The sequence below is a fragment of the Triturus cristatus genome, chromosome 7, assembly GCF_964204655.1.
Source record: "Triturus cristatus chromosome 7, aTriCri1.1, whole genome shotgun sequence".
NCBI lineage: Eukaryota > Metazoa > Chordata > Amphibia > Caudata > Salamandridae > Triturus > Triturus cristatus.
Window position 1 is genome coordinate 1,666,478,475 of NC_140590.1, and position 19,801 is coordinate 1,666,498,275.

A 19,801-nucleotide genomic window follows, 5' to 3' on the forward strand; every position below is an offset into this window, starting at 1 on the left:
GTTATATGTTGACCATGACATAATGTTAGTAATTTTTGGCACATTGTGGACCAGTGGTGGTTCCTACATTGGAGCACACGAGCGTCACCCCCACCACCCGCTGAAAGTGTAGCAAGCATGAAAAGTAAAATGGTAATGAATTGATTTAATTACCATTTTATTTTTCAGTACAGCCGAGCTGAGTGGCAGCGCCGGGCAGGGCCATTGCTGCTGACTGGCAGCAGGGAGCAGTGGTACTTGCTCCTCTAGTTTAAAATGCGCACATCATTTTGGCAGGCTGTCTTGCGAAAGCCAGCCCGACATGCGCATTTTAAACCTCTCCAACCCGTTTTGTCTTTGACAGCTGGGCGGAGAGCAGGCACAAGCCTCCAGTGCCTCAGGGAATGTTGAGGCAGTCCGCTCCAGCCAATCATGGTGCTCCTCTCATGCTGGGAAAATAGTAGCAGAAGCATGAGAGCAGCATCAGGATTGGAGCCTCGCCACCTGTAGTAACGCGTTCTCATTACTTCTTGAGTCTTAGCAGCAAATTAGCTGATCCTCAGGTGCTGCTGATAATCACCTGAAATGCCGGTCTGAGGTCGTGAAGGGGGCGGGAGCAAACAGACTCTGGCCCCAGAGCAGAGCACTGGAGGATACTGTGCATAGAAGGAGTCTTTCAAGAAAAAAACACAGGTTTGAGTTATTGAGTATGTGTGCACTGTAAGTGGGTCAAAAATGTGCCCCACCATTTTAGAAAGCAAGCGGCTGCTACTGTTGTTGACATTCATGGCAAACTGGTACCTGCCCCTGCTAAAATGTTGGCCCCTGCATGTTGATTGCAATTCTTGCACATTATATGCATCCATGGCATGGGGGTGCTCACCTGTGGTAAAATCCGGTCCTGGCATTGTAACGGTAATTCCTGGCATATAGTGGGCATTCAAGCATTGATGGTAGCAACTGCCCGCACTTCGTATAATGCTGGATCAAAAATACTTTTGGTAATTCCTGTCATATTGTGAGCATGCATGGCATGATGATGCCCATGCCAGCCCTCGAATAAAGGTGGTAATACTTAGTCTGAGGTGAGCATCTTGCTTTGATGCTCCCCTCTCACCCCATTGCATTTTGCTGGCCCTGTCATATTGATGCTAATTCCTAGTTTTCAGGGCTATTCGTGCCATTATAGTGTCCACCACTGATATAATTCTGGCCTTGGCATAATGGTGGTAATTCCTGGCCCCCTGAGGGTGTCCATGGCTTATGATGGGGACGCATGGGTATATATTCATGTACGACAGCAGTACATGTGAGAAGAGATACCACATTTCAGCACATGAAAGTTGTATCTGTTAGCACTAGGAAAAAGCTGGTTGTAAATCAACACGAATAAATGCAGAAAACATTGTGGAGGAACTGTACCGTAAAGATTGTATCCATGTAACAGTGCATTCTTGGCAATACCATGTATGCTGGTGCACCACAATTACTGATTTGACATTTTACAGTGGGGTTCTCTAAATGAGGACCCTGGCATTGTCCTAGTCCAACTAATGGCTGGGGCCAAATGTTAGCTATTTGCATCTGTAACTTGCCTCCAGGGCACTTTGGTATTACAGAAGGGAGTCACAGACCCTTGACTGCATCTTTTGTACCAAATACCTGCCCCTTGCAAATGAGGGATCCCTTTGCCCATGCTTGTGTCATGTTATTGGCACAGGGCCAGAGAAAAGTAGGCTCTTGGGACGTGCAAAACTGTGCTCCACATAAGAAGTCACTTACAGTGTGCACTGGAGGTGCCTTATGGTGGTTGGGTCCGCCTAGAATCCCCCCTACACAATGATGCAGTCACATGCTGTACCTACCTCTGGGGGAGAAGGGGAAGTTCACCTGGCCCCACTTTAAAGCACCCCTCTCCCTCATCGAGAGGCGGAGTGGAGGTTTCAAACTGCGCTACATTATTAAATTCTCCGCTGTCTCCAATGCAGCCCCCACTTCATACCTCTCAAGTGGCAAAAACATTTTATTTGTAATTTTGGTGCATATTCTGTGTCTGTCCTGGCCACATAAAATAAGGGTGGATCCAGCACAGAATGTGACTTTGTCCCAACGTAATGTAAAGAAGACCATGGTGTCCTGTTCATAATCCAAGTCAAGCCTGAGGCTCACCATCCAAAGCATATCTGGTGGCATGTCCAACACCATATACAACAAGGAGCTTAGGGGGTAAATGGGCAGGTCGCCCCCCACTCATCAATCAATAACAACAAAGGACCTGCTCATAAATGTATCCAGTGATAAACTTTCATCGGTAGCCCCTTGAAACTTCAAAACATCTTTGTTTTAAATCATCATATAGCGGCTATCTTTATGCCGTCTAAAAATTGGGTCCGGGATCACTCAAACCTTTATAAAACAACTTGAGTCTATGTGTAGTGTCTCCCCCAATATCTCTCTACCTACTGTGTATGAGAAAGAAAAACATCAGCGAAGACGGGTTTTACGGGCTGACCATTTTTAGACGGCATAAAGATAGCCGCTATATGATGATTTAAAACAAAGATGTTTTGAGGCATGTCCAACACGCCAGGTTTCTGATTTAAATCCCGTCATCATCCAAAATGACACCCTTAAAAATAGATCTCTGGTCCAATCACACCTGGCGGCCTGTCTCTCTGTCCCATCCCTCATCCAAGTCTCAACTAATGGATTCTCGCTGCTTCTAGTCCAAAGTGTACCTGAGATACATGGGGAGTCTGTGGCGGTACGGCCAGAACTGACGGCTTTGCATGGGAAACCAGGCTCTAGTATCTATGTCAGCTCACATCTTGTGATTCTGAGCAAATCCCTTATCTGCCCGTGCTAAAAAAACATGAACGTGACCTTGTGTGATGTAACTGGTGCTAATGTGAAGTGCTCCAATGCTGCAGAGCCGAGTTCATGTACATAAAACTGCAAAAAGAAGTACCTGGTTTTTGCTCTTCACCCCCTTCTAAACATGCCTCTTTTCCATTTCACAGCATGGCCTAGGAAAGTGCATGACCTAAGGACCTGGTTTAGCGGATAATGCACAATAGGGCAGTAGTGGGGCTTCTACTGCCGGAGTCTCGTGCACATTCCTGTGTTACTCATCCCTATTATGAGAATGGGACAGGCTGACCTACCCGAGTACTGAGCCTCATTGGGCTCTGTCGCAACTGTAGTGTTGATGCTGCCAACAATGTTGGAGAACGGGCCTACCAGTGTCAGACTGCCTTTTTTGCCACCATTTTCTGTCTGTGCCTTGTGAGATGGCGGGCGTAAGGACCGGACTCTTACATGAGAACATGGAGCCCCGATCCAGACGCGCTGGTTCGCTACGAGTCCGCTGTCAACAGTTTGACAGTACGAAGGCGGGAATAAGACAACGAAACACACCCACCTCTTCTGTGTCCTTACAGCGGGATTCAAACGCGAGGCCAGAAGTAGGAGGAGATAACCCCGGAAGTGATTGTCAACTTCCAATGAAAGAGGAGCGGAACGAGGGAGGCTGGTCTTTGACCGACACCGGAATGGCGAACAGAAAGAAACAGAACGAAGAGTATCAGAGGAGTGAAGACGACATCCCCACGGAAAGGAAACGGCGAGACAAGGACGTTGGTCATGACGAAGAGGAGCCGGAGGAGCAGTGGAGCGAGGAGTGGTGGTATCCGCTGGAGGAAGCTGGAGAGTGGCCGCAACTCAGGAGAGTCACCGGGGATAGTAAGGGAGGGTATGAGGGCGGCAGGAGGCAGTTGGAATAGCAGGTGGACTAGTAGGGAAGGGGCACCCCTAGCAACCTCCGTGTGGAGAACACCTTTGTTAAGTTCCCTGACGCACCTCCCAGTAATGCGAGCACCGACTACCCTCACAATCTAAACACACAAACCTGATAGACATTGTTTGTTTCTTAATCTTCCACCCCGCCTTCCTTTCCACCCCACCCCCTGAGTTGGTCTGGAGGTATTGTCCGCATTTACGAGTCTTAGACCTAAGAAACATCGTAACCCACCGGGTATGGTGACGGGTATAAAGCGCACTTTCCCTCCTCACAGCAGCGACTGACGGCTGTTTTCTCTCCTCTCTTATGAACCTCCGGCGTGATACTGATGGAACAGACGAGCCGGATCCAACCACCTACAACCTCCAGCCTAGCTCATCAAGAACGGAACAAAAAGAGGAAGAAGAAAAACCCTGTGTTGCACCACCTACCGTTCCTGACAATAAAAAGAGCACCTTTGGAAAATATATTCAGCCTCCTCGTCTGTTTATCCGACCCACCCTCCCACATGCCTCCTCTGTGCAAGGTTTCCATGTACCTCACTGAGAATCTTATGCGGAGCTACAGACACGTGACTCTCATGTGCTGAGAGAACACTCCCACCATATTGAGGACACCACATTATATAGACTACATCACAGAAAGTGCCACGGGAGTGCAACAGGTGTGTGAGCTAGCTATCTTCTCCCTTGGGGCACTTCTGTGTTGGCCCCAGACATTCTATGATTCACTTATGCAATATGCATTAGGCCAGAGCAACATGTGCACCAGGATGTTCACACAGAAGCGTTACCTCATTCCCATACAGTCGTAGGAGCAATGGCAGAGAAGCTGGCAGGAGGCACACTGACTGAGCAGCACATAGAGGTGGCACTCACGTGGCAGGCAGAAGAGACAGTCCCACCCACCACCAAAGCATCCCAAGGCAGGTAGTCGCTGTCACTTAATATACACACCAGCAGAGGGATTCCTACCCTCCCTTTAAACCAGGGCCGGTTATCAGAAAGCAGGTCCACCTTTCACGAAAGTGCTGATCCAGGCCTGCAGTCTGAACAGCACATTGGCCGTAATAGAGCACACTATCTCAGTCAGTGTCTGGGACATCCAGTTAACGGTGTGCTGTGGTGCGTACTGGGACAATGCACCATGTAAAAAACATCAATCAATCACTATTTTTAAAGCGCTGCTTGTCACCAGAGAGGATATTCAGGCGCTTGCTGTAGGTCTCATTCGAACAGCCAGGTCTTGAACCCCTTCCTGAAGTCGGTCAGCGAGGGCGAGGAAACATGGCCTCATCTGGATACTGGACTGGAAATTTACACCTGCTTCAGGGTACATTGGTAGAACTTCCATACTCACATATGATGGGGCCAGTTCCACTGTGCCTCACAGAAAGGTGCAATTGCTACCTCAGAGATATTTCCTCTAAGCGACTCCTTCTGGCGAAAGAGCCCCGCCTCCGTTGAGGGCTTCCATGCATAGGGTGCCCCATTGTGCGCTATTGTGGAAAGCAACAAGAACGTTTAATGGTCATTCTTTAAATGTGGAGGAAATTTCCTGTAACCAATAGAGGGAATTCCAGAGGTGAATCCATTCACAGAATTTTCTCCACCAAACTATTCCTGCAGTGAAGGAAAGTCCACCAGTGAATTCTTCTCTGAACTTAGCACGCTCTCCCGAAAGTGATAGATATTTCATTACCACCCAGCTCTAAATCTATGTGTGTAGAGAAAAAAAGAAGTTCTTTGTTAGTGGTGTGAAATTCAAGAGCAATATTGCAGAATAAAGTTACTGTGCAACGATTGGAGGTCAGTCTCCTTATTGCTGGGGAACCCTTCCGATAGGAGGAAATTAACTAAAGGCTTTTATAATAATGTCGCAGCGCGCCATGAACCGTATCACTAATTAAATCTCTCCCATGAACATTATCTACAAACGAGTGAATACATATAAATATGAAAATGACTGCCCTCAGAGCTCTTAGATCGCCTTGATCCCATTCACTGCGTTTATGCATTGTTAGTTTCTAATATTGGACTCCTTCAGATGTTTTCCCTCCTGCCTCATACACAGCAGTTTACCAGCCCCACCCCCCCTTACAGAAGAGTGATGCCCACTCTATGCATAGAAGCGGGTTCTTTTTTTAACCCACCTCAGTCTGTACTGAACCTTTTCTCCGTTATGCCTATTGGGGTGCAATGGCTTCTCAGACCCCGGGACCCTGGTGCCCGTGCACTTGCTGCACTCTTGCTAGCTACGCTCCTGTGTTGCCATTCTTTACGGAGGATTGTTTGAAAAAATTAGGCCAAATGGTACATTTTACAGTACACATTAGCTAAAATCCCATAGGAACACTTATATATCCCAAAGCTTAGTTATGTGTCAAGCAGGCTGCCCCCGCCCCCCACGGATGCATGAGGATCACCCACTCCAAGAAAGTGTTTTGAAAGCGGTGCCAACAATCTTTACTTTTCAGCACAATTTCCATATAAATTTGTTGAAAGCCTTACATATATGAACTTAAAACATGTCTGGCTGTGGCATGACCTTCTTCCTCTCAAAATGCACGCAGAGTCATTGGTCACTCCTACCATGCACTCCCATTCAGTTTTCCAAGATTCACATTCCAAGCAGATTCCTGGTCATGACTGAGAGTCTACTTGGAAGTTGGATGGTAAGACCACCCATGCCTTCTTCAGGACTCGCAAGTTATCTGGAGATGTGATACCGCATGAAATTACTGGACGAAAAATCGCCATTGGTGCTCAAACTCCTTTCTATGCCAAAATCGGACTCTCGGGCTTGAGTACAATGAGTGTCCAAGAGTTACATGAGGAGCATTACAGTCTCTCAGGGTAGACGACTAATGCAAGCTTCAACGACAGAATTACTCTTCCCGTTACAGACTATGAAGGTTCAGATAATGACTTGTTCTTCAGGTTACACCAGTCTTGCAAGTCAAAGCCTACAATAGCAATAGTGAAAAGTTTAGCAACATAGGGGATTGGAAATTCCTTCAGAATGGTAATGAGGAGTTAGGAGAGGAGTTGGCCAAACGGCTATGGCGGTCGACCTCGAATCTGGGGAACTGGGTTCGAGTCTCGGCAAGGACGCTGAACATCCTGTTATTCTGGGCAAATCACTTAATCTCCCTGTGCCTAACAAAAATGTATGTGTCCTCATGTAACACAACTGGTGCTATGTAAGGCGCTCTGATACCCGATACCGGGTCAAGTTCGCTCTATATAAAACTCCGTAAAAAAATGAAATATATATAACAGAGGTCTAATGATATAACAGTTTCATAAGCAAATGCTGTCTGGCACCAACAAAATAATATCAGCAAGAGATCTACCACACTCTGCATAAACTAGCGCACAAATATCAGTTTGATTCATACTTTATTGAAGTGCAATCATGTTGTCCACAAACATTTTTCTGTTGAGTATAATCTTTTCATTTTGGATTACTAAACTACTTCCTCAAAGGTAAACCCTAAAACGTTTTTTAAAAATCCTCTCTAAAATACCAACTTTCCATTTACAGTAAAATACACATTTAAACTCCTACACATTCTGTTCATTTTCCTCAAGTACACACGTAGAAGTTCCTCACATAGACATTTGTTCGTATGCCCATGTATCACACTAACACTCGAAGAAACATGATTATATATCAGGGATTTATACCAACGTTACGACCACAGCATGCCAAGGATATCTCCCATGAAGCGAGGAATGGGCAACCCAATGATGAGGATGCTTGCAGTAAGCCACGGATGGCCACCATCATGCTAGGTGGAGGACACCTTATTGGCAAGATGCCCACAACATGAGAAGGTTATCTAACACTACCTCAAAGTCTCCTTTATGCCTGGATAGAACGCCCTTTTCTAAGGATGCTCGGGTTCAATTTCGGGCAATCACGGGGCAGGACCAGACCAAGTGAAAGAAGGTCACCCTTTTAGCGCTACAACTCGGGCATCAGTGTTCCCTTCTTCTTCCCATGTGGCGGAACCTGGTCAGGTCATAATAAGCTCTATGGAAATACTTACATTGCATCATTCTTAATTTGGCTGAAATGGCCAGACAGCTACCCGCCATTTTGACCTTCAACCATTCATCATCTTCAAGGAGGTCTAAGCCTTCCCGCCATTTAGCTTTCAGGAATATCTAGGGGTCTGGGGAGATCACCACCAGGGATTCGAGATATGCCTTTCTTGGCCTGAGGCTCTATCCAATCTTACATACTAGTGGATTCAATTCCGGGACTTCCATCAATAAGTGTTCGTCTAGTAGGAGCGCTTGGCGGAGAAGCCGATAGCAACTGAATTGGGACTGATGCAGAGTGAAGTCCTCAGTTACATGAACAAAAAATGTAGTTCTAGGATTTTTGAGGCCTCAGGCAAAGAGGGGAAAACTCAAGGCCCCTGAAATTTGCATGTCATCTGACATCACAGGAAGTGACAACACTTGAGCATTCAACCTCTTTGGTAACTCTGAATCTACTTTACAATAAGTTCTACCCTAGAGCATCAGTGAAATGGATGGCAACATGAATAAATAAAAAGCCTTTTTAAAAGGTACTTATATGCTGTTGGTCTATTGAGTGGATTTGCAATGCATTCATCTCACTAGATAGAAAAGCTGTCCACACTCTTTTTCTGACACATCGATAGGGAGACGATAAAGTTAGTCACATACAAGGCCAATTTCTAAAAGTGAACTTGAGCTGGGGAAGGGCAATATCAACATAATAGCCCATTTAGGTAGCGCTAAATTGCGCGCTTTCCATTACTAAATGTTGTGCATAACAGTTACTATTATTCAATTTATTATACTCAATTTACCAACCTTGGAAGGATTGAATACTAAACCTACCTTGCAGCATTCAAATTCAGAACACCACATTTTGTTAGCAGGGATCCCTTAGCTCGCTGTGCCATCCTCTGGCAATGGACAGTGATAGACAGAGCATGACATTTGACTGACACTTTCCCAAACCCACTGAACATTTGTAAGGACACCAAAGTATGACAAGAAAACAGTAGAACGGTGTGCCAGCTTCTCTCACTGCCTCCATCCATATATTTCATCTCAGTCCTCTTCATTTCATGCTCTTATAATCTGATATCCATTTTTTCTTCCCACTACATTATATCTTGCCCACTAGCAGCTCCTTTCTCTCTTGGGCTTCTTTATTCTTTCCATTCTGCTCTTGCTCCCTCTTATTGTTTCCCTCAACTCCTTTCTCTGCCTCTCTATTCTCCCTCTTCTTTCCTCTCAGTTCTCTTCTTCCCCTTTCCATCTTCTCCCTTTGTTCCTGTGGCAGAGTCAGACCTATGTTGTTGGGTGGAGGATGATGGGGTCCCCCCATGTGCCCCCACCCGCCTCGTTGCCCTGGCCTTGAACCAGAATGGAAGTACATTTGGCTCTAGGAGCCCCATTTGCTTTTTGCAGTTCCCTCTAATTGCACCCCCAAGTCTTGCAGCAGTAAATAGGAGGCTCTGGAGGAACAAAGTGTAAGGCAAAGGGTCAAACCTGTCATATCATCAAAGGTGAAAGGTTGAATGAAGTCACTTCCGCTACGCTTGGCATTTTGGTGAAGGAAGCTCTGTGGAACTGCTGCCCCTAGGAGCTGCCACTCCTCAACACAGCTTTAAAGACACAGGGTACAGCCTCAATACAGATGCCAAGCCTCACCGTCACCAGGTAGGCACAGCGCACACCTCACAACAACTGCTGAGTACTGGTGCCCAGCCTCAATATGACTCAAGACATGGTACAACCTTTGTTATGATTTCATGAACAAAGTCCACCACAAGTAAAAGGACCATATATTACTAAACGTGATAAGTGATAACGGATAAAGAGTGTGCAGCATCCCCGAACAGACACTGGAAATCCACTCTGTGCAGGGGTTTTCAGCTCACTTTGTGTTACACCATGTGATACTGGCTCTTCACCAGGAGACCACATGAGGTTAGATGGTATCATGTGACATACTGTGGGAACATATGAGTTGGAGTGTCAGGACACAGGTGCTGTACTTATAATGCATAATACCAGTTCTTCTCCCCGCCCAGGCTGTTATACCTTTAGTGTAAAATTGTCTGCGCTGACCTGCAGGGATGCTATATCTTTGGGGGACAGCACCTGCAATTGTCTGCAGGGGTGTATCTGAGTCTTTGACAATTGAGGGTGGGAGGGGGTCTCAGATTTTCCCAACTCAGCTTTACTTTGAAATCACAGATTATATGTTGGCACGATGAACCATCTTCCAATTAGCTGATTTAAAAAATAAAATAAACAAGTGATAAGTTCTCTGCCCATAAAAAGGATGAGAAGCACATCACTGGGTTATGCAGTTGCCATGTCTTAATTTGTGTAGATGACTCCCTTTGTTTTACCCTGCCCTGTACTATGTAGTGGCTTCTACCAAACGGGCGTGGAGGGCGGTGCAGAGGGGGAATAGCTTACCTGGATGCGGCCGGTCGCACCCACACATCTAGTGTCATCCTAAGGATTGTGGGGGCCCCAGGCAAAAATGTATTTGGGGCCCCTGTCTGAAACAACTTTGAACTTATTGCCCATATTTGCTAATCCACACACAATATAGCATAACAAGATTACATTTAATGGTACAGATTAAGATATAAAAATATACAGAAGTGAGCTAGAGTGACAGTTCACTTTCCCAGGGGCCAACTTAGAAGGTGGGGGCCTGGACAAGTGCCCACTGTGCCCATGCCTTAAAACGTCTTTGCACCCATCACCCATGAAGCTAAGCTCCTGCTCGCCTGCCGAAAGTATATACTTAGAAAGTTACTAATTTCATCAATTACACATGTTTAGTACTGGCAAAGATCAAACACACACAAGGTCGGACAAGGACAGAAAACAGGCCAGGGCAACAAAAGTGGACCCCGTTAGGGAATTAGGCAGATGAAAAGTGGCCCATGTTTGAAAATTGGGGCAGTTTTGAACTTGTAAAGAAACGCTGTATAAGTGTTTCGCAGGGTATGAAGGACTGCATGGATTTGAGACTGCTGCAGGCAAAGTTTGCTTTAATATCAAAGAAATAAACAGTGATAATAAAACGGCCCAGGAGACCACGATACAGGGCCGCAAACTGCAACAACAAAAAAAAAACGCCCACACACTGACCTGTCAGACCAGCCCTTTTGGCACGGCCTGGTTATCTTATAGACCAGTCCAAACCTGAAAATACACGTTAGAAATATTCAAATATCAATTTAGAACTCAGACGGGACGCAAAGTAGAAGACTGTCCTCGTCTTAAAAACAAATTGCATTTGTACATTAAACCCTTTCTGTGAAATGTCTACATAAAGAAACTTGAGACCCTCCCTCGCTATCATGCACTGACTTCGATGAGGTCAGTTCCAAAAAAGGGACAATCTGTTAACCCCATCAACACCTGAGCGGCCTCTGTACTGGGCAGTGGCTCGGACACCTGTGTGCGGGAGCAGAGCCTCCACCAGGGCGCGCCCGAGCAGTACAAGAAGTTTACCCAACCTTATGTTTGCCAATCCTGCCGGTTTTGGTGGCAGGCAGGCAACAGCGTTTGCTGTAGTCCTAGCGCCTAGCGATATAAGGCAGACTTCCGGCCGCTTTTTGAAAGACCTGGGGAAAATGTAGCATTTCCTGCCCACGTGAAGCACAAAATGTAAACAAGTCTCTGCGCTGCCAGACCTAGCCAATCAGCTGCTAGTCCTTAGCCAATGAGAATCCAGAGGGCGGGGCTGAGCACCTGGCGTCTCCTCCTCCTAGCTCAGGTGGTCTGAGCCACTCTGTGTACAGGTGCGGATTGAGTTGTGAAGGGAGGAAGCAGATACCGTTGGGGAGGGAAGACATGGGTAAGTAAGGAGCTGTTTGAGTGTGAGGAACCGTGAGTGCCAAGGCCTATTTCAGGAGTGAACTGTGACTGGGCATGTTTCGTCACACGATAAACTAGCGTCATAACTTTAACCCGCAAGATTTGTTAGATAGCTGACAGGCCGATCAATGGGGCATATTAACAAGCCAGGTGATAAAATTATCGCCGCTTTAGCGGCAGAAAACTGCCGCTAAAACGGCGATAATGGGCTTGATAATATGCTCTATGGAATTCCAATTGAAGCCCATGTTAAATTTGAAGGATGTCTAACATGGGCTTCAATTGGAATTCCATAGAGCATATTATCAAGCCCATTATCGCCGTTTTATCGCCTGGCTTGATAATATGCCCCTATGTGTGCAACTGTTGTGCTGCAGGGAGGCAGCAGAGCAAAATGCTGGTAGTTCCCTTCGGTGCTGGGTGTACCATGCCAATGTGAATTTCCTTGAGACCACAAAAATACTGTCGCCTTCAGCCAATGTTTCTCTTTAGGTCCCAAAGAAATCCCGACAACTTTTCGAACCACAATGTTTTGCAAAAAACACGACACAACAAAAAGAGACCTGCCAAACGACTGGCGGCCAACGCCAGGCATATTGGCGTTGCCAGTGCTTGTTCTGCCGATGGTGATTACACAGATGCAAAAAGCGGGGGAGGCCATATGGGGTCTGTGTCCGAGCCCCATTAGTCTGGCCCCTCCTTGTGCCCTAACCCCACAGCTGATGACGGTTGCTTGTGTGGTCCTAGCGCAGAACAAGAGCACACAAGGAGAAACACACCGCACATTGAAACACACATCGATATGTTCAACTCCTTTTCACTGCGAATCAGCAATTTGGTGAGGCATTGCATGAGCCAAAATAATTGTGGGTCTGTCTGTGTGTGTGTGTGTGTGTGTATATATATATATATATATATATATATATATATAATCCATCCATCACACATTGGTAACAAGGACGTGTCTCCAAGGCCTCCACATTGGAAATGGAAGATAATGAAGCTGAGAGAGGGCATATAATGGGGTGACAAATGGGAGAAAATAGAGAAGTAAACTAGTTGAAAGAGAAACATTCTCACATGCATCCCCCACTTAACAGCAATTTATCTCAATTCATCTCCCACACACTTGTCCTTAAAGGAAAGATCGAGTTTCAATAGCGAAAACACCGCGTCTGTTCCGTATTTTTCAACCTGCAAAGCCTGAATTCGTATTTGAAGTGGTCGAGCCCTCCAAACAGCCCTGCAACGCTTCCACTCAAGGGAAAGCAAACACCTTGTTCTCTTGCTAAGCTTTAAGCCTCTCAGAAGTCATCACTGCAGCCTGAAGACTCCTGTTCAAGAGTGCCCTCTATATCTATTGCAGTTTAAGTCTCTTCTGTAAAGGGGGTACACTGAAGTTGGTGAAAAGAATACACTCGCCAGATTAATATGCGCCTTTCCGTGCCAGTATTATTGATATTGGGTGCTATGGCTGGCATGGAGAGGTTTCCTGTCCAGGGAGGACCTGGCTTGGCAGTTCAGGCTGGACTGTACCCATGAGGCACAGGGTCAAGACTGATTTGCATATAGCCAGGTCTAAACTGGGGTGGCATGGTGAGCAAAAGAATGATGGATTTAACCCAGATCTCTTGACTGGGGGTGAATGTTTTGATTTGTTCTGCATTTCAGTCCATCAATTGTGTGTCTTTTGCTTTCTCACCCTAAGTGTGCCAGGTATGCTCAGACGTGAGTCCTGGGCTCACTGTGCCACTGGAATCAAGCTAACCTGGCTGAAGAGGGGTGAAACCGGTCCTAGGATGCTTGTTTCCGGTCCAGGGAGGACCTGGCTTGGCAGTTCAGGTTGGACTGTTCCCATGAGGCAGAGGGTCAAGACTGATTTGCATATGGCCAGGTCTAAACTGGGGTGGCATGGTGAGCAAAAGAATGACGGATTTAACCCAGATCTCTTGACTGAGGGTGAATGTTTTGATTTGTTCTGCATTCCAGTCTATCAACTGTGTGTCTTTTGCTTTCGCACCAGCCAGGCAGGGTGGGGGCTTTATGCTACTGGTGTCAGCACACTGCAGCTCAGCACCCTTGAGGCCAACATATAGTTCTGGCACAAACACCCTCTTTAACTGGAATCTGATATGTTCCACACTTCTGCCAGTACTGTTATCACATGTGAGGCATAACTATGCCCCCCTCTCCTTCCTTTCCCCAGTGGTTTATCTTTGAGATGCATCTTATAAATACAACTCTGTTGCCAATGAAAACACCTCCTCAGCAAAAAAAAAAAAAAAAAAATCACTTAACCTTTGTGCCAAGACGTTCTTTCCTACCCGGGGTTCTTTATTCAGTTCTATAGACTTCAAATGTATATTCTTCCAGTGCTTGATTTGTAAAAAGGGGCCTAAAGTTTCATTCAGAAGCCCACGGCCTGCATTATCAAAGGTTGGTGGGCGAATGCAGCGGCTGTGAAGTCTTGATTCCACCTCTTCCCTCTTTGATCCATCACCAGATGCACCCTACCTCTTTGTCTTACTCTTGCTGGTTCTCTTTCATCCGTTTTCTCCCTTTTTTACTGGTTTTCGGTCTTTCTCTTCCTCAAATCTGTGAGGAAAAATCTGTGCTGGTCCCCAAAAATGAGTTCCGACAGTCCCCACCTGCAGCCACCAGCTCACATTAAGGACAGTTTCTTTCACTGTGAGGTTTACGCATAGATGTTATAGTGTTCAACTGGGATGGTGGTGTGAGTTTACTGTTTTAATCTATTTTGACTTTGAGTATGTTGGGATGGATAAGTCCTCAGCATGGTCCCCTGCCTTGAGTGCCCAACCTGTACTGGTGTCTGGATCCCTAAAGCTGGTTTTTGTTGTCGCAGGCAAATTAACAGATTATGCAGGTGCACCATGACATAGGTCTGTCTCTGGGATTGCGGTCTTGCTGGACTGGGAGGGGTGCCCAAAGCCATACCCTCATAGTGATGAAAGACTACTGATTTTACCAGCAGTTAAGCAGCACAAGCATGGTGGTGGGAGCATACCATGTAGTGCACAGTAGTAGTGAACAGGCCCTTTTTACTTGCCTCACTGGAGTAAGGCCTACAGGCTCCCTTATTTAAAGTTCCGCTGTTGTGTGCTTACCTCACCCATGGCCTAGGTTGGTTTGATGTGTAGTGCTGCACAGCGCATGGGTGGTATACATGTGCTGGGTGTTTGTGTGCCAGTGAATGGTTCAGTACATGAAGGATGTAGTGCTGTGCAGTGCGTGTATATTATAGGCATATACTAGGTGTATATGTGAAGGCTGTATTGCTGTGCAGGGTGTGTATGGGGTATGCATGTGCTGGGTATATGTATGCCTGTGAAGGGTACGATACATGGCAGACTCTGGGCTTCACTTTGGGAGACCAGCGGTTGTATGCTGAAGCATACAGAGAGGAGGCAGAGGAATCCCCCAGACTGGCTTGTGTGCTGCTGCATTCCTGTAAGTTGGGTGGGCTAGACTGGAGAAGGGTTAGCCAAGTTCCCCAGCACACTTCAGAGGGAGCTCTTTGATTCAGAGAGCGATCACAAGGAAAGGGCCTTGGCTCATATCAAGAAGGAGATGGGGCTGATAAGAGAATCATAAAGAGTTGGGCTGAGGGTCTGGGATTAACTTTTTGATGCACATATCACTGTGGCTGTCATCCAGCTGTGAACTCCAGTCACTCCCGTGGCCTGTGATGTGGTGCTGTCAGCTTTGGAGTTGCTCCTGCTGTGGCAGACTGCCTTTAAGAGAGAGAGAGAGAGGGCAGAGGGGTGGGTACTTCAAAAGGAAGCAGACCCCCAACATAAACTTCAAAAACTCTGACTCCAAATCACCTTCTGTATCTGAAAATACACTATAAGAAAGGGAGTTTGAGACACCAACAATTGCCAATTGTCAAGCAGCCAGTTGGGCTGTGTGAGGAGCAGAAGCTCTGCAAGACTTCTGTCTGTGACTCGGACTCTGGGCTAAGGCCTTCCAGTCTTCCGGCCGGGTGAAGGGATATCGCCCAGTCTTCCGACTGGGTCGTTGCCTGTCTGCAGCGAAAGTCTCTGACCCTCGTATGTTAGAGGAGTTCCACTGTGATCTATACTGCACCGGTCAGGTCATTGCTTGTGTGCAGTGGGAAGCTGGTACCCCGTATGCCAGGTGGGGCCACAGTGAAGAAATTGCCATGCTGAGTGGGCCATAGGCCATGTGCAGTGGAAAGCTAGTGAACCCGTATGCCCGGGGGCCGATGGAAAGAAGCCCGCTGTGCTGATCAGGTCCGAGTCCAGATACAGTGGAGAGACAGTGACGTAGTATGACAGATGGGGCCACCAGGATAAAGAAAGAAGTGTGACCTGGTGGGAAATGTCATCATCATAGGAGAGGGGTCACCGCGATGACCGTAGCGGGCCTGCTCAGTGACTGAGGGCTAGCGTCAGTACTTTCACATTCCCCCACCCACTGTAGTAAGAACCAAAGAACATGCACAACTTGGAAGAGCAGTGAGGAATCTACGATTGTTGCAGCTGCATAACTGTGTGTGAAGTACCCGAGGATCGCCGAGCTTAGCCAGTCACGCTTCGTGCAAAGAACTTGCCGCAACCACTGCAACTTGAGTGATCGCGGAGGGGGCGCTATCAGGGACTGCTGCCGGTGCAGGTAATACTGATTTTGGGCCAGTCAGCCCAGGGGAACTTGCTTGTCTGACAGTGCTTCAGAGTTGGAACACTTTAGAGTTTAATACAGAGTTGGCGTGGGACCCCTGAGGCTCAGAATACTTCACCCTGATGTCACCTATAGTGAGTAGGGAATAACCACCACCCCAAGAGTGGAATTCAGGGAACCACCTAAGACACACTAGAGCCCTGACCTCAGGGGCTCTGTGGGTTGTTTATGAATGTCGTATTTTACTTGGTGTTCGAATATAAATACTTTTTCTTTTCATAAAAGCAAGTATTTGACTGGACAATCATGTAGTGCTGATGCTGCATGTATTTTTAGTTGTGAGCCTGTGTTCACCCCCTTCCTCTCCATGTGTCTACCACCCCCTCAGAAGCCTGGGACTGCTCAATCCACAATGTGGTATATCAGGAGGGCCCAGTAACCCCTGCTTCCCCCATGGCCCTCTGAATGGTATTCTGGTAGTGTATTTTATTGACTTTATTATAAAACTTTTTACAAAGTGCTAAACATTGCAAGGGATTGAACTCTTTAAATATGTTTCAGGCCTGCCACTGCAGCCTGTGTGCTGAGTTTAACTGCCATGTCCGCCTGGCAAAATAACCTTTGGACTTTAAAGTACAACATTGCTTTCCCTAAGACATGCCGTAATGACATGGGTGGTAAAGAAATGCATAGTGAAGACGGCTGCGCTGTAACTGCAGCACGTGTTTTGTCCGTCGTGGTAAAGGCTGTTTCCCGTCGGGCAGCCTGTGAGCTGCGATAAGCCTTGTTTCTGACCCATCCCCCCAATAAAACAGCAAGGGCCCCAGTGCACTGATAAAGCCGGTGCTGTGGCAAAAATGTATAAATGACCTAGCACCCAACGTGCTCAGAAGGGGTCCTCTGGCGCAGGACTCGAACCCTAGATGTGTTGAAACAAGTAATAAATACTCTTACTTGCAGACTTGTGTAATTGAAGCAAATAGTTAATCCCCTACTCACCACTCACCGCCTGAGTTGCAGCCCTTACTATCTTCAGGCCCAGGAGTCCATTTTGTAAGATGTCGTTAATCCATTAGCAAACACAAGGAGATGATGGACGGAGCGCTGAAACTTTTCAGACACTCACCCCCAGTCACAGATCTGGGTTGAATCCATCATCATTCTTTAGCTCACCTCGACACCTCATTTCAGACCCAGCTATATGCAAATCATTCTTGACCCTGTGCCCCATGGGAATAGTCCATCCCGAACTGCCAAGCCAGGTCTTCCCTGAACCGGAAACAAGCATCCTGGGACCGGTTTATGGATCACACCCTTCATCAGCCAGGCTAGCTTGAATCCAGTGGGAAAGAGAGCAAGGGACCCACGTCTGGACATACCCTCCATGCACCAAGTTTTTTCTTTTCTAGAGCCAGTTGACAATCAATGAATGAAGTTTTTTTCCCTTCACGAATGTACATTGTTGGCTCCTCTTGACATGTATCAATCATACATAAATTCAACCACCTCGTTTTTTTTCTTGTATGCCTCTCGAGTGGGTTGACCTGAAAGTTCATATGAATTAAACCTAAATGTTGTAAATTATACAGTCCGGTCTACGTAAGGAAAAAAAATGTTCATCACCCACGCCATTTAACCCCTGACCTCTCAGGGCAATGGGATTATACTAGTTTAAAACAAAAAAATATACTTTGAGGGGCTTATTTACAAGCTCCGTGCGCCGCCCCTGCGTCACTTTTAATATGTGAAAAAGTGACGTAACGGCGGCGCAAGGGGCTTGTAAATAAGCCCCTGAAAGCGTACTTGCGCCTAGCAGAGCTGTCCCTGGGAACAGTAATCCACCTTGACGGGGTGTGCATTTGACATACTTCTCGGGACAGGATAAGGGTGTGATTGCGTGACTGTGGATAGTTCTTTCCTGTCACCGTCATCGGAGATTGTTCTGGAACCAAGGATGAGACGCGCGCACGGCCCTGGGCCGCCTGCGTCACCTCGGCCGCTCGGATACTGAGTGACAGCACTAATGGAGAACCGCTGTCCTTTCTGCACATTCAGCTGCCTGAATAGGTAATGAAGAGCGGTGGGAACCGCGGAGTTTATATTATTAACTAGGGGAGCTCTGATCTTACAGCCTGCAAGCGAGACCGGGGAAGTGAGGAGGAAGCGGCGCCATCTGAAAGGGAAAGAGCTCGGAGGAGATATAGATAGGGAGCGAGAAATGGGAATCTGCTGAAATAAGGCCAATTCGTCTGCTAAAATATACCCAATCTCAGTAAGTAGATCCGAAAGTACTGAAAACCTAGAGAAAAAGTGCTGAAACAGCGTCCTCCCTCTTCATGGCTCTAATGGCCTATATACTCGCGGGAATCCCACAGGACTGGCTGGTCCACGGTTTGATTCCGCACCTGCTGGTCTTCTGAGTTGCTGCTCTCGTTCTGGGCCCTAGGGGGCAGTGGTGTATTCTAAAACCCGCTACACATTCATCACGTTTGTTCCCTTTAAAGAAGTCCTATCGGAGAGGCAAAGAAATATTCAATGGCAAACAACTTTTTGGGGATATCTGTTCCAGACCAGCTGCAAACTACTGGGGATTGGTGCTTTTCTGATGTACACGTTAAAGCAGCCAAGTTCATGATGGCCATTACTACCCAAAAGGGAGTCAACAAGAGAATAAAGATTTAAAAAAAAATTCTTGCTGCTTGCACCCAACTTTATTTCCAGACTTTGGTGCAATAGAATGTCCCGTGTTCCTATGTGGTGTAAGGTTTTCATGCGCTTGTTGTATGCAGTCTGAATTTAAGAAAGTAAAACATATTTTTCGGAAGATTCATTTATAAAAATAAAAAAATCCACCTTTAGTAAATAAAACTTTAATATGTATTAAAAATATTCATAGGGATGCACAGAATCAATTGAACGTAATTTACTTAAATGTTAATACAATTTAATGTTAATTTTAAATTCAAGGTTATTGAAATATTTTAAAATGAAATATTTCACTTTTTAGATTATTTTTTTTAGCAAACAATAAATGTATATTTTTAACTAGTTCAAATAATGTAACATTTTTTCGAATGGGGTTTTATTTGATAACCCTGTCTCCATTATTTTCTGTGGAAGGATGTTTCGGTACCAGGGGCTGGCTTTGTGTGGTACTGGACTTAATCCAGCTCTGAGCTAAAGTATATTTACTACTGTTTTGGGTTCTTTTTGACTGTAGTAAATTTTGAAGTGCAACTTGTGAATAGCAGTGTGCTTACTCTTTTGTGGGTAGGTCCATGTTCCTCAATGGACCATTCCTTTACCCCTTGTTTACTCCTCAGTAAACCCTGCCTATTTTGTAGTAACTCTGTAGGGGGATACCTGAACTGGCACCTGCACTGACGCTACCCAGGCCAAGCACTTACCGGAGGCATTCAACGGCGGATCTTTAGCGGGGCACCCACGCTGTTTGTCTCCC

General features: G+C 46.4%; 1 long non-coding RNA gene across 1 annotated transcript in view; it reads left to right on the top strand.

Annotated features, from left to right (window-relative positions):
- Positions 1-11,609: 11,609 nt before the first annotated feature.
- The window catches only part of LOC146812673 (uncharacterized), a 542,976-nt gene continuing 534,784 nt past the window's right edge, over positions 11,610-19,801 (top strand). Inside the window, exon 1 of the long non-coding RNA XR_014966883.1 lies at positions 11,610-11,656. This is a non-coding gene — a long non-coding RNA (uncharacterized LOC146812673). The remainder of the gene's footprint in view (positions 11,657-19,801) is intronic.